Source organism: Benincasa hispida, chromosome 5, assembly GCF_009727055.1.
Source record: "Benincasa hispida cultivar B227 chromosome 5, ASM972705v1, whole genome shotgun sequence".
Classification (NCBI taxonomy): Eukaryota; Viridiplantae; Streptophyta; class Magnoliopsida; order Cucurbitales; family Cucurbitaceae; genus Benincasa; species Benincasa hispida.
In genome coordinates this window covers 54,371,743-54,382,813 of record NC_052353.1, presented here as the reverse complement: position 1 = coordinate 54,382,813, position 11,071 = coordinate 54,371,743, and positions in this window count along the sequence as shown.

The following is an 11,071-nucleotide window of genomic DNA, read 5'->3' as shown; positions in this document are numbered from 1 at the left end:
AGGCCGATCATCCAAGAAGATTATCAAGCTCAAAGGCCGATCATCCTAGTAGATCATTAAGCCTAAAAGTCGATCATCCAAGAAGATCAACAAGCCTAAAGGCCGATCATCCAAGAAGATCAACAAGCTAAAAAGCCGATCACCCTAGTAGATCATTAAGCCTAAAAGTCGATCATCCAAGAAGATCAACAAGCCCAAAGGCCGATCATCCAAGAAGATCAACAAGCCAAAAGGCCGATCATCGAAGAAGAACATCAACTTGATCATCCAAGAAGATCATCAAGCCCAAAAGCTGATCATCCAAGAAAATCAACAAGCCCAAAGGCTGATCATCCAAGAAGATCATCAAGCCCAAAGGTCGATCATCCAAGAAGATCAACTAGCCCAAATGCCGATCATCCAAGAAGATCATCAAGTCCAAAGGCCGATCATCCAAGAAGATCAACAAGCCTAAAGGTCGATCATTCAAGAAGATCAACCAGCTTAAAGACTATAGTTTATTTTCAAAACATCATAATATTATGTATTAGAGATTGTACTCACTTTCCACAAAATTAATACCAATACAAAGTTCAAGTTCTACGAAATAAATTTCTCTAGAAATCTCGTGCGAACAAATTGGCACGCCCAGTGGGATATCTCTACCTCTCATCTATCTCTCATCATCTAAGTCAACAAATCTACAAATGGCACCAAAGAAAGTTGCATCCAAAGCTATCATCGCAAGCAACACTTACATAAGCTCTGTCATCACGAAGGAAATCACAGACCAACTGATGGAATCTCCTAAAGGCAGGATCGTCATCAGAAAAAATCTCTTGTTCGACAACTATGCTTCTACTACTGATCTATCAGAGAAAGAATCATATTTTGATGTAGTGTCTGTCATGATGACTGACGTAAGGATTGAGTCGACCATGGCAGAGATAGAGATAAAGATAAATCTCCTAATGAAAGCTATAGAAGAACAAGATCATTACATCACTGCTTTAAGAGATGAAATTTAGGCTCGAGAAACTGCTGAGCCGAGTCAATCTCCAGCTACAAAAGCCAATGACAAGGAAAGACTATCTTGCAGGAAGACCAGCCGCAACAATCTACCTCTGTCGCCACCCTGTCAATTCAACAGCTACAGAATATGATTACGAACTCCATAAGGGCTCAATATGGAGGACCATCACAATCCTTCTTTATGTACTCCAAGCTGTACACCAAGAGAATCGACAACCTGAGAATACCAGCTGGGTATCAACCTCCAAAGTTCCAGTAGTTCAATGGAAAGGGCAATCGAAAACAACATGTTACACACTTCATTGAAATATGTGAAAATGCAGGAACCAAAGAAGACCAGCTAGTCAAGTAGTTCGTTCGTACCTTGAAAGGAAATGCTTTCGATTGGTATACTGATTTGGAGCCAGAAGTGACTGACAGTTGGGAACAGCTAGAAAGGGATTCTTGAACCGTTTCTTCAGTACAAGGCACACTGTTAGCATGTTGAAGCTGACGAACACCAAACAGTGGAAAAGAGAGACAACCCTCGATTACATTGACCGATGGAGAACTTTGAGTCTGGATTGCAAAGATAGACTCATTGAATTATCTGCAGTGGAGATATTCACCCAAGGCATGCATTGGAAACTTCTCTACATTATGTAAGGGATAAAGCCTTGTACATTTGAGGAGTTGGCAAAACGAGCTTATGATATGGAGCTGAGCATCATTAACAAGAGAACTAAAGATTTCCTAGTCCCCAAAGAAAGAAAGGATAAGGAAGAAATTAAAGGCATTGAAGAGATCATGAGTAGTGCCACAAGAGAATCTATGGTCATTCAGATGACCCCGCTGAAATTTTCCTCCAAAGAAAAAGAAACAAAGTTTGAAAGAAAGCATGATGGCAGCCACAAGCATCGCCCAATCTCAAAGAAAGATAGGATAAGTGTGAAACCCGAATTTCCATTTTTCCTACTTAAGCAGGTGAAAGTTAAATTCTATGTTGACGTGAAGGAAATTTCTAAGTGTTGAATAGATTTTCCTTGAGTAATTTCGGATAAGCCTTAACTAGTAAAAATTGGGTTAAATATAATGCTAAAAAGGAACTATGCGTTGGAAGCCAAAGAAAAAATGACTAAGTATTTGACAATGCGTTGGTATGGTACCATGCGTTAGCCATGAAGCTTTTAGAGGTTATTTGGGGCGTTGAAGGAAGCCAAAGTGTGGCCAAGAGAAACGCATGCGGCAGCCAATGCCTTGAGAGGTTAGAACAATGCATGCAGCGGTCTTAAGTTGCGCAACCAAGGGCGCTGGACATTGGATGCGATGGTATGCGTGTATGGGGTGAAGGCATGCGGCCGAAGGAAATGCGTTGATAGTATGTGGTGATACGGTGCATGCAGTGCAAGGGCATGCAGTGATGCGAGGTCATGAGATGCAAGGGCATGTGGTGATGCGTTGCAAGGGCATGCGGTGCAAGGGCATGCAATGATGCGAGGGCATGCAGTGATGCAGTGCGAGGGCATGCGACAATGTTACGCATGCGGTAATGCTAAAGTGTGCGGCCGAAGGTATACGTTGATGGTATACGGCAGTAGTATGCGTTGGTGTCACACGGTGATGCTATGCGGCAACGCTATGCATTGATTTCATGCAGCGATACTATGCGTTGATGTCATGTGGCAGTGTTATGTGTTGGTGGCATGCGGCGGCCTTGCTACGCGAGAGTATGCGGCCGAGGGCATGTGGTGATGCGGCCTATGGTATGCGGCCGATGGTATGCATGTGTGCGACCGAAGGAATGCGTTGGTAGTATGCGATGGATGCGATGGATGCGATGGATGCGATGGATACGATGGATGCAGTAGCCTTACTAAAGTATGAACTAGGCGATGGAACGAGTTAAGGTGGACGCATGGTGATTTGTCCTTGCATTGCTAATGCTTGAGGTAACAAGGTTCATGCGGTTGGTTGCATTGGTCATAAGAGATGCGTTATCAAGAACCTAGGCGATGGTGAGTTATGCTTTGAGGTGTTGAGTTGAGAACCAAGTCGACCCAAAGGTTGCTATGCGTTGGACATGTGCTATGTGTTGGACATCCGAAGATAGGTAGGCGCATAGGACAAGCTAGTAGTATGCATTGAAAGTGTGTTGGTCATTATCCTAGTTAAGCGCATAAGAGCAAGGTAAGCCATGCGAAAGAGAAGGATATGCGGTCAAAGATGAGCCTTGCATTTGTGATGAAGTTGCATCGATTAGATGCACAAGGTAAGATTGAATGGACGCATGTGCCAATTGGTGGTGTCTGGACATAGGAATGTTGTAGCAATGGATGGGCGCATTTGTGGTTAGATGAACGCATATGAAGAATGAACGCATATGAAGGATGGACGCATTCAAGGATGTCATCCATACATGTGGCTTGTTAGGAAGAAATCTTTAAACCTTAAGTAAATGAGGTGGATACACAAGAAGACATGCAAACTTGAGGGTCATGCGTTGGTAAAAGGGGAAGAGGACACTTGGGTTGCCCTGATGTAAGATTGCGGTAATAGTGTAAGGAAAAGACATTTGGACATGAGGCTAAGTAAGAGGTGTCGGCCTTAGAGAAATCTTGGACGCCTATAAATAGAGCCAAGGACTTCAAATGAGAACTCAAATTCTCTTCAAAGGACATAAAGAAGAGTGTTTTGGGAGGAGACTATACGTTGATAGCAAGACCATGCGTTGGTCAAGAGGTTCCATGAGGGGAAATGCTATCGGACAGAAATGACAGAAAGTAGCATCAACTTGAGACGAGGAGTTCTCCCAGAATACTCATGCGTTTGGAGTGATTACAAAGCCACTTGAAAGGTAGGAGAGTCTAGTTTTCACGGTAGGGTTTTAGAGAAGAAGCTTCAAGGATTCGAGCTAGAGAATGAGGACAAGACAGAAGGGTCGAGCTATCGGGTAAGCTTGGGCCAGTCTTGATGTTTTGAATATTCTGGCCAAATCACGAGGATTACTGAGCTAATATTTTGAGGTAAGCTTCCTGAGATATTTAGAGCATATTTGTAGAAGGAAGGAACTCGAGATAAAGCCTAGAACTATAAGCAATCTGAGCTTTAAATTGAATATAGATTGTAGGGTTCAAAAAGGAGCCCGAGGTGACCAAGGAACTTCTAGAGAGAAAAGTTCTTAAACGATCAAGGTGAGTGACTAAAATATTTGACTAAATATTTATAATTTTTTTAAGAAATCGTGTTATAAAGAAAGATCTTTCAAATAAAGACATTTTTTCTATGTTTTATTAAAGAAAGTCATTGTATGACTAGTTTTACTTGAAACTCGATACCAAAGGACAGTTGAGAAGGTATCCGAGCAGCTCGATAATAAAGGACACAGTTTTGAGAAGGTATCTGAGCAAAAGTACCCAAGGCATGGGGTACTTCTTTTTCATAAGAATCAGTTTTTTGNAAGGACACAGTTTTGAGAAGGTATCTGAGCAAAAGTACCCAAGGCATGGGGTACTTCTTTTTCATAAGAATCAGTTTTTTGGTCACTCACTGGGCTAGCAAGCTTACCCCGTCTTTAAATATTTTTCTTCCCAGGTAGCGAAAGGTGGGGAGTTCCAGGGTGCTGCTAAGGTCAAAGTCTGCCACAAGCCATAGTTACACTTTCGGAGGGTATTACAGTTGTTGTTATAAACTTTTTTGTTAGTCTTGGAGTTATATAAACATTACATTGTTGTAATAAAATGAGCCTACTTAATTAGTTGTTGTTTGCCTCCTTGACTTAATCAGTTGGTTGTTGAATTTGTTCATTGGTATCTGAGTTATTTCCGCAAGAGTTATTAGGCAGTAAGTGTCAACAAAAGGGTCGATAACTGTTGCAGTCATGTCCTTTCCTAGGCTCAAGAGTAGTCTAAGACGGGGTGTGACAATAAGGTTTATCCATTCCCTAACTCCGATATTGCCGACATATTGGACAAATTATTAGAGAAACAACTTATTCGACTGTCGGAATGCAAGTGACCAGAACAAGTAAGAAAAGTAGATGATCCTAACTACTGTAAGTATCATTGAGTCGTTAGTCACCCGGTTGAAGAGTGTTTCATGCTGAAGGAGCTGATTCTAAAGTTGGCTCGTGAAAAGAAGATTGAGTTGAAGCTTGATGAAATAGCTCACACAAATCATGCAGTAGTAGTGATGACATCAAGTATCCCAACACCGTTTGCGTCTCATGATCAAAGGGAAAGCTTCATCCAGTTTGGGACTTTCAAGCCTATAGTTGTTCGGTTCCAACAAGAGATTCTAACAACAGATTTCCGAAGCAAAGATGATCCTGTTGAAGATGATAATGAAGGGTGGATAGTTATGACTCGTAAAAAAAGAAGACAGTCCAATTCCACCCAAAAAGAGTCGCGCTCCTATTGAAGTTATAGAAGAAGGAACAAGACTTCTAAGAAGAAAGAGAAAAAGAAGGCATGGAATCCTAAGCATAGAAGGAAGAAGGCGAAGACTTTTCTCAACTTCGATGACCGGTAACTTTGGCAGAATTTCTCCTAAAAAGCTTTCTCAATAATCATTCAGAGGAAGTATCAGAAGTTATTGGATGTCATGCTCTTAGCATAGCGAAAGTTAATAGCAACCATATAACTATTAAAGAAGTCAATGATTCAAAAGAAGTCGAGCAAACAGTTTCTGTCTTGGATAGTATCAAGCCTTCAACTACTCGATCTCCAATCTTCCAAAGATTTAGTATGGCCACGATAAAAGAAGGAAATGAATGTCCAATGTCTACTACAATTCGAACTTCAAATTTCAAGAGGCTAAGTATCTTTACATCAAAGAAAGATAGACCTTTAACATCTTCTTGTTATCTTCTCAAGATGACAAACGATCAATATAAAAGGAAGATGGAAACCTTGAAGAAAGACCATTTCGTGAAGAAGAAAACGATGAGAAGATTCACAGTCGTGTCCCTTCACACATGAAGAGGAAATTTCTTGTTGATATAAATACAGAAGGTTTCTTGATAGTGAAGTCAAAACTCATCATATTGACGAATACTAAAAATGAAGAGGATGATCAAAGTCATGATGAAATAAGAGCTTCTGAAGTTTGTGAAAAAAAACTCCTTATTGCAAGAGCCTAAACTGCATGATGCTCTTGGCCCGCATAAGCTTAAAAGGTGAACAGCCCCAAAAAAAATCTCTTTATTGAACTACGTTATAACTTGATCCTTATCATTGTAAAGGGTAATTAGGCAGCTTGAAAGAAACTTCAAGTTCAGTCCAGCAAGCAAAAAGCATTTGAACTACGTCATGACTGGATCCCTTTCTTCAAGGGTACGTAGGCAACTTAAAGAAATTTAAGTTCAGTCCATAAAAAAAAGAGTACCCCAATCACCTTACATATGACGCTACATGACGGATTTAAGATGTTCATCCCTGTTGGGGCAACACAACAAAATGAAGATGTTTGTCACTTTAAGAAGCTAACACGGTAAATTAAAAGCACACACTTGGAATGGCAGTTCGCTTCCTCTTCGAAGGCAAGTTTGGAGGCTTCACCATTTCTTCTTTGAAGTCAAATTTGGATGTTTCGTTTCTCCCTCCCTCCTTAAAGTTCAAGTTTGGTGTGACTTCCCTGCTTCCCCTAAAAATATTATTCCCTGTAGCTTTGCTCCTTCTCTAAAAGTTGTTACAGTTCTTCCTTCTCTACAAAGATGTTGACATGTTTCTTCATCTTCAAGTTCAAGGATTAGATTGCTACTTTGATGGTTGCACCGTTGTTTCTTCATCTCTAAATTTAATGGTCACACTGCTACTTCCCCGTCTCCAAGTTTTAGGGTTTCACTATTGCTTCTACAATTCTAACATCGATTGTTGAATTGATGGCTCTCCATCCCCAAATTCGATGTTTGCATTGTTGCTTCTCCATCTCCAAGTTCAAGGGTTGGATTGCATGCCCCTCCATCTTCAAGTTCAGAGGCTTCGCCGATGTTACTCCATCTTCAAGTTTAGAAGTTTCGTCGATTTTCCTCCATCTTTAAGTTCAGAGGCTTCTTCGATGCCCATATATAAATTCGAAAGGTTCGTTGATGCTCCCTCACCTTCAAGTTCAGAGGCTCCATCAATGCTTCTCCATCTTCAAGTTCAGAGGTTTCATCGATTCTCTATCTTGATGCTCAAGTTTGGAGGCTTCGCAATGCCATCTTCATGCTCAAATTCACAAAGTCAAGCCTACTGTCAAAGATTCATTAGTGCTTTGTCAAACTTAATTGCGAAGGATTCACCAATACTTCAAGCTCAAGTGAAGAGGATTAGCCGATGCTTTTTCAAGCTCAAATGCTAAGGATTCGCCGATATTTCAAACTTGATGTGAAGGATTCGCCGATGCTTTGTCAAGCTCAAGTGTAGAGGATTGGCTAATTCTTTGTCAAGCTCAGATGCCAATGATTGATCAATTCTTTGTCAAACTCAAATGCGGAGAATTTGTCGATAACTCAAGCACAAAGGTCTCGTTGATGCTTCTCCATCTTCAAGTTCAGAGGCTCCATCGATGCTCCTCCACCTTTAAGTTCTAAATTAGTGTACAGGGCCCACTTCATCTCTCCAAACCTGGCATGGCTGGCTTCATCTAAGTCTGGTGTGGCTCACTTCATCTTCACAAGTCTGGCGTGACTTTGCTTCATCTTCACAAGTCTAAATTCAAATTGGGGATAAAATTTGAATTTTTTTTCTTAAATTAAAAATTTGGCCATAATCTAAATTTCATTCTAAATTCAAAATTTTAAGTTTTTATCTTCTAACCAAATTAAATTGGAGATAAAAATCAAAATTTTTCCTTAAATTAAAATTTGGCCATATTCCAAATTTTATTCAAAATCAAATTGTTCAATTTGAGATTAAACTATATATAAAATCTCAAATTAAAATTTGGACATATTCCAAATTTTATCTCAAATCTAAATCATCCAAATTCACACGTTTTTATCCTCAAGTCAAATTAAATTAAGGATAAAATCTCAAATTAACGTAAAATTTAAATTTAGGCATCTTCCAAATTTTATATCACACTCATCCAAATTTAGGTTCTTATCCCCATTTCCAAGTCAAATTGTGGGAAAGATCTAAAATTCATCCCAAATTAAAATTTGGCCATATTACAATTTTTTTCCAAATATTGTCCAAACTTGTTTTTATCTTCAATCTAAATAAATTATGGATAAGAAAAAAAATCTCAATTGATCTTTTATTAAAATTCGGGCATATCCCAAATTTTATCTCAAATCCAAATCAAATTGGAGTAAAATCTCAAATTAAAATTTGGCCATATTCCAAATTTTATCCCAAATTCGAGTTAAACTTATGTACTAAATTCATAGTTTGATTGACACATCAATTGAGGTCAAATAAAAAATAGATATATTTGGATTTTGATTCAAACTTTATATTTTTTTCGAGATTCATCCACCTATATATGTGCATAAATCTCAAAAGGGGCATTTTTTGAACGAGAAATTTTGGACCAATCACAAACTGTCACGTCATTCGTTAGATTAAGGACGAAATTCCAAATCATCAAATTTGAGACCAACTAGGAAGTGACATGTGTCCCAAAGTAAAGTTGAAAACAAATTTTGATGATGCCATGTGGTTTCATCATGACCATTAAATTGGATAAAATTAACTTGGTCGAACAATTTAATATTATTATTATTTGGGTTAAAATCTCTAAACGTAAAAATATGTTGAATTTGACCCAGATGTCAAATCAGACCCAAATCCAACTACTTGGGCCCAAGCACCAGGCCCATGGTTCAACCAAGCCCAAGCCCATGAAGCCCACTCGAGAACTCTATAAATAGAGAAGCTCTCTTAATTTGTAGGAGGTCAACAATTCTGCATTCCAGAGAACTTAGAGGGAATTCTCTACAATCAGAAGACTATTTGACTCCTGCTGATCACGCTTAAAGACTGAAGTCCTTTGAAGATACAAGCATTCTGAAGACTAAAGTCATTTGAAGATACAAGCATTCTGACCACGCTTGAAGACTGAAGTTCAAAATAAGATACAAGCATTTTGAAGGTTGAAGTTCTTTGAAGATATAAGCATTCTGAACATGCTTGAGGACTGAAGTTATTTAAAGATACAAGAATTCTAAACATGCACGAAGACTGAAGTCATTTGAAGATACAAGCATTCTAAACACACTTGAAGACTGAAGTCCTTTGAAGATACAAATGTTCTTCCAAGACTCGAAGCTCAAGAACCTCCATACGCCCGCTTCTATATATCAAGCGTATGCATTCAACCGAGAGAGAATCAAAGGATCAAACACTAGAGATCGAACCACATCGCATCAAATTAACATCAAAATCAACACCAAATTAAGTTCAACTCCACGAAATAAGTTTCTCTGAAAGCCTCGTGCGAACACTAATCCTCCAAGAAGATGAACAAGCCTGAAGCCCGATCATCCAAGAAGATCAACAAGCCCAAAGGCTGATCATCCAAGAAGATTGACAAGCCCAAAGGCCGATCATCCAAGAAGATCATCAAACCAAAAGGCTAATATCCAAGAAGATCAACAAGCCTAAATGTCGATCATCCTAGTAGATCATTAAGCCCAAAATTCAATCATCCAAGAAGATCAATAAGCCAAAGGCCGATCATCCAAGAAGATCAACAAGCTAAAGAGCCGATTATCCAAGAAGATCAACAGCCAAAAGGCCGATCATCTAAGAAGAACATCAGCCCAAAGACCGATCATCCAATAAGATCATCAAGCCCAAAGGTCGATCATCCAAGAAGATCAATAAGCTCAAAGACCGATCATCCGAAAAGATCATCAAGCCCAAAGGCCGATCATTATTAGAGATTGTACTTACTTTTCACAAAATTATTACCAATACAAAGTTCAAGTTCCACGAAATAAATTTCTCTAGAAATCTCGTGCGAACAATAGTCATATAGGTTAATAATAATTTTTGAAATAAATTAATTGATAAAATTAATTTATTAAATAAATAGACAAAACATTCTCGAATTAAATTTTGAATTAATAATTTTGGGTTTTCTTTCAGCGAATAGTAATTTGGTTGTGGAGAAAGAATCAAAGGTGAAATGTTGAATTATATGGATTGTTGGAGAGAGCTGTGGAAATAAGAGAAAAATAGAGTTAAAAGATAACATTAATTTATGTTTGATCAATGTGTTTTATCTTTTAATTTTTTTTGCATGTATTAACTAGTTATTAATTTATATAACTTGTTCTAAATTCAGTATTTATTTAACTTCGACTTCCACCACTTATCTAAAATACATACCAGTTTATTATATATATGAACAAAATATTTACACGTCAAATTCTTTCATATAATCTTTTAAAAATAAATATAAGGATACAAATTAGATTTTAATTAAAATTTTAAAATATATTATGAAATTTATAAACTAATAATAAACAAAAAAAGTACAATTATACCGTTCCTCATTCATTAAGACGTTTGTTTTTGTTGCAGTTGAAGAAGTATTGAGTTGTATTCTGAGTGACTTCCATCTTTGTTCTCCTTGTAAAAAAAATAAAACAATAAAAATTACACACCTTAACATCTATAAGAAAAATATAAGTGGGACAACAAAAAGAAAGAAGAAGAAAAGAGATTAATAAATTGCCTCAAATGTTAAAAGGGCAATTTCAACTTTAATAATAAAAAAATAAAATAAAATTTAGAGTGTGTCCCTTGTTTATGCTTCTTTGCAAATATGGCAAATCCCACCTATGTGACCATTGATTGCTATCTGTTTTCTATGTGACTGCTATCTGATTTTCATTTCATATTTAATGTTATACGATTGTTATCTGATTACTATATGATATACTAATTGTCAATAATACTGATCGTAATCTGATTATTGTTTGATTGCTATTTGATACTGATTGATACCATTTGCTATATGATTATTGTCTAATTACTATCTGTTGAATGAGAAATTTTGGATCAATCACAAGTTGCCACGTCATTTACTAAATTAATGACAAAATTCCAAATCATTAAATTTGAGCTCAACTAGAGATGATATTTGCCCT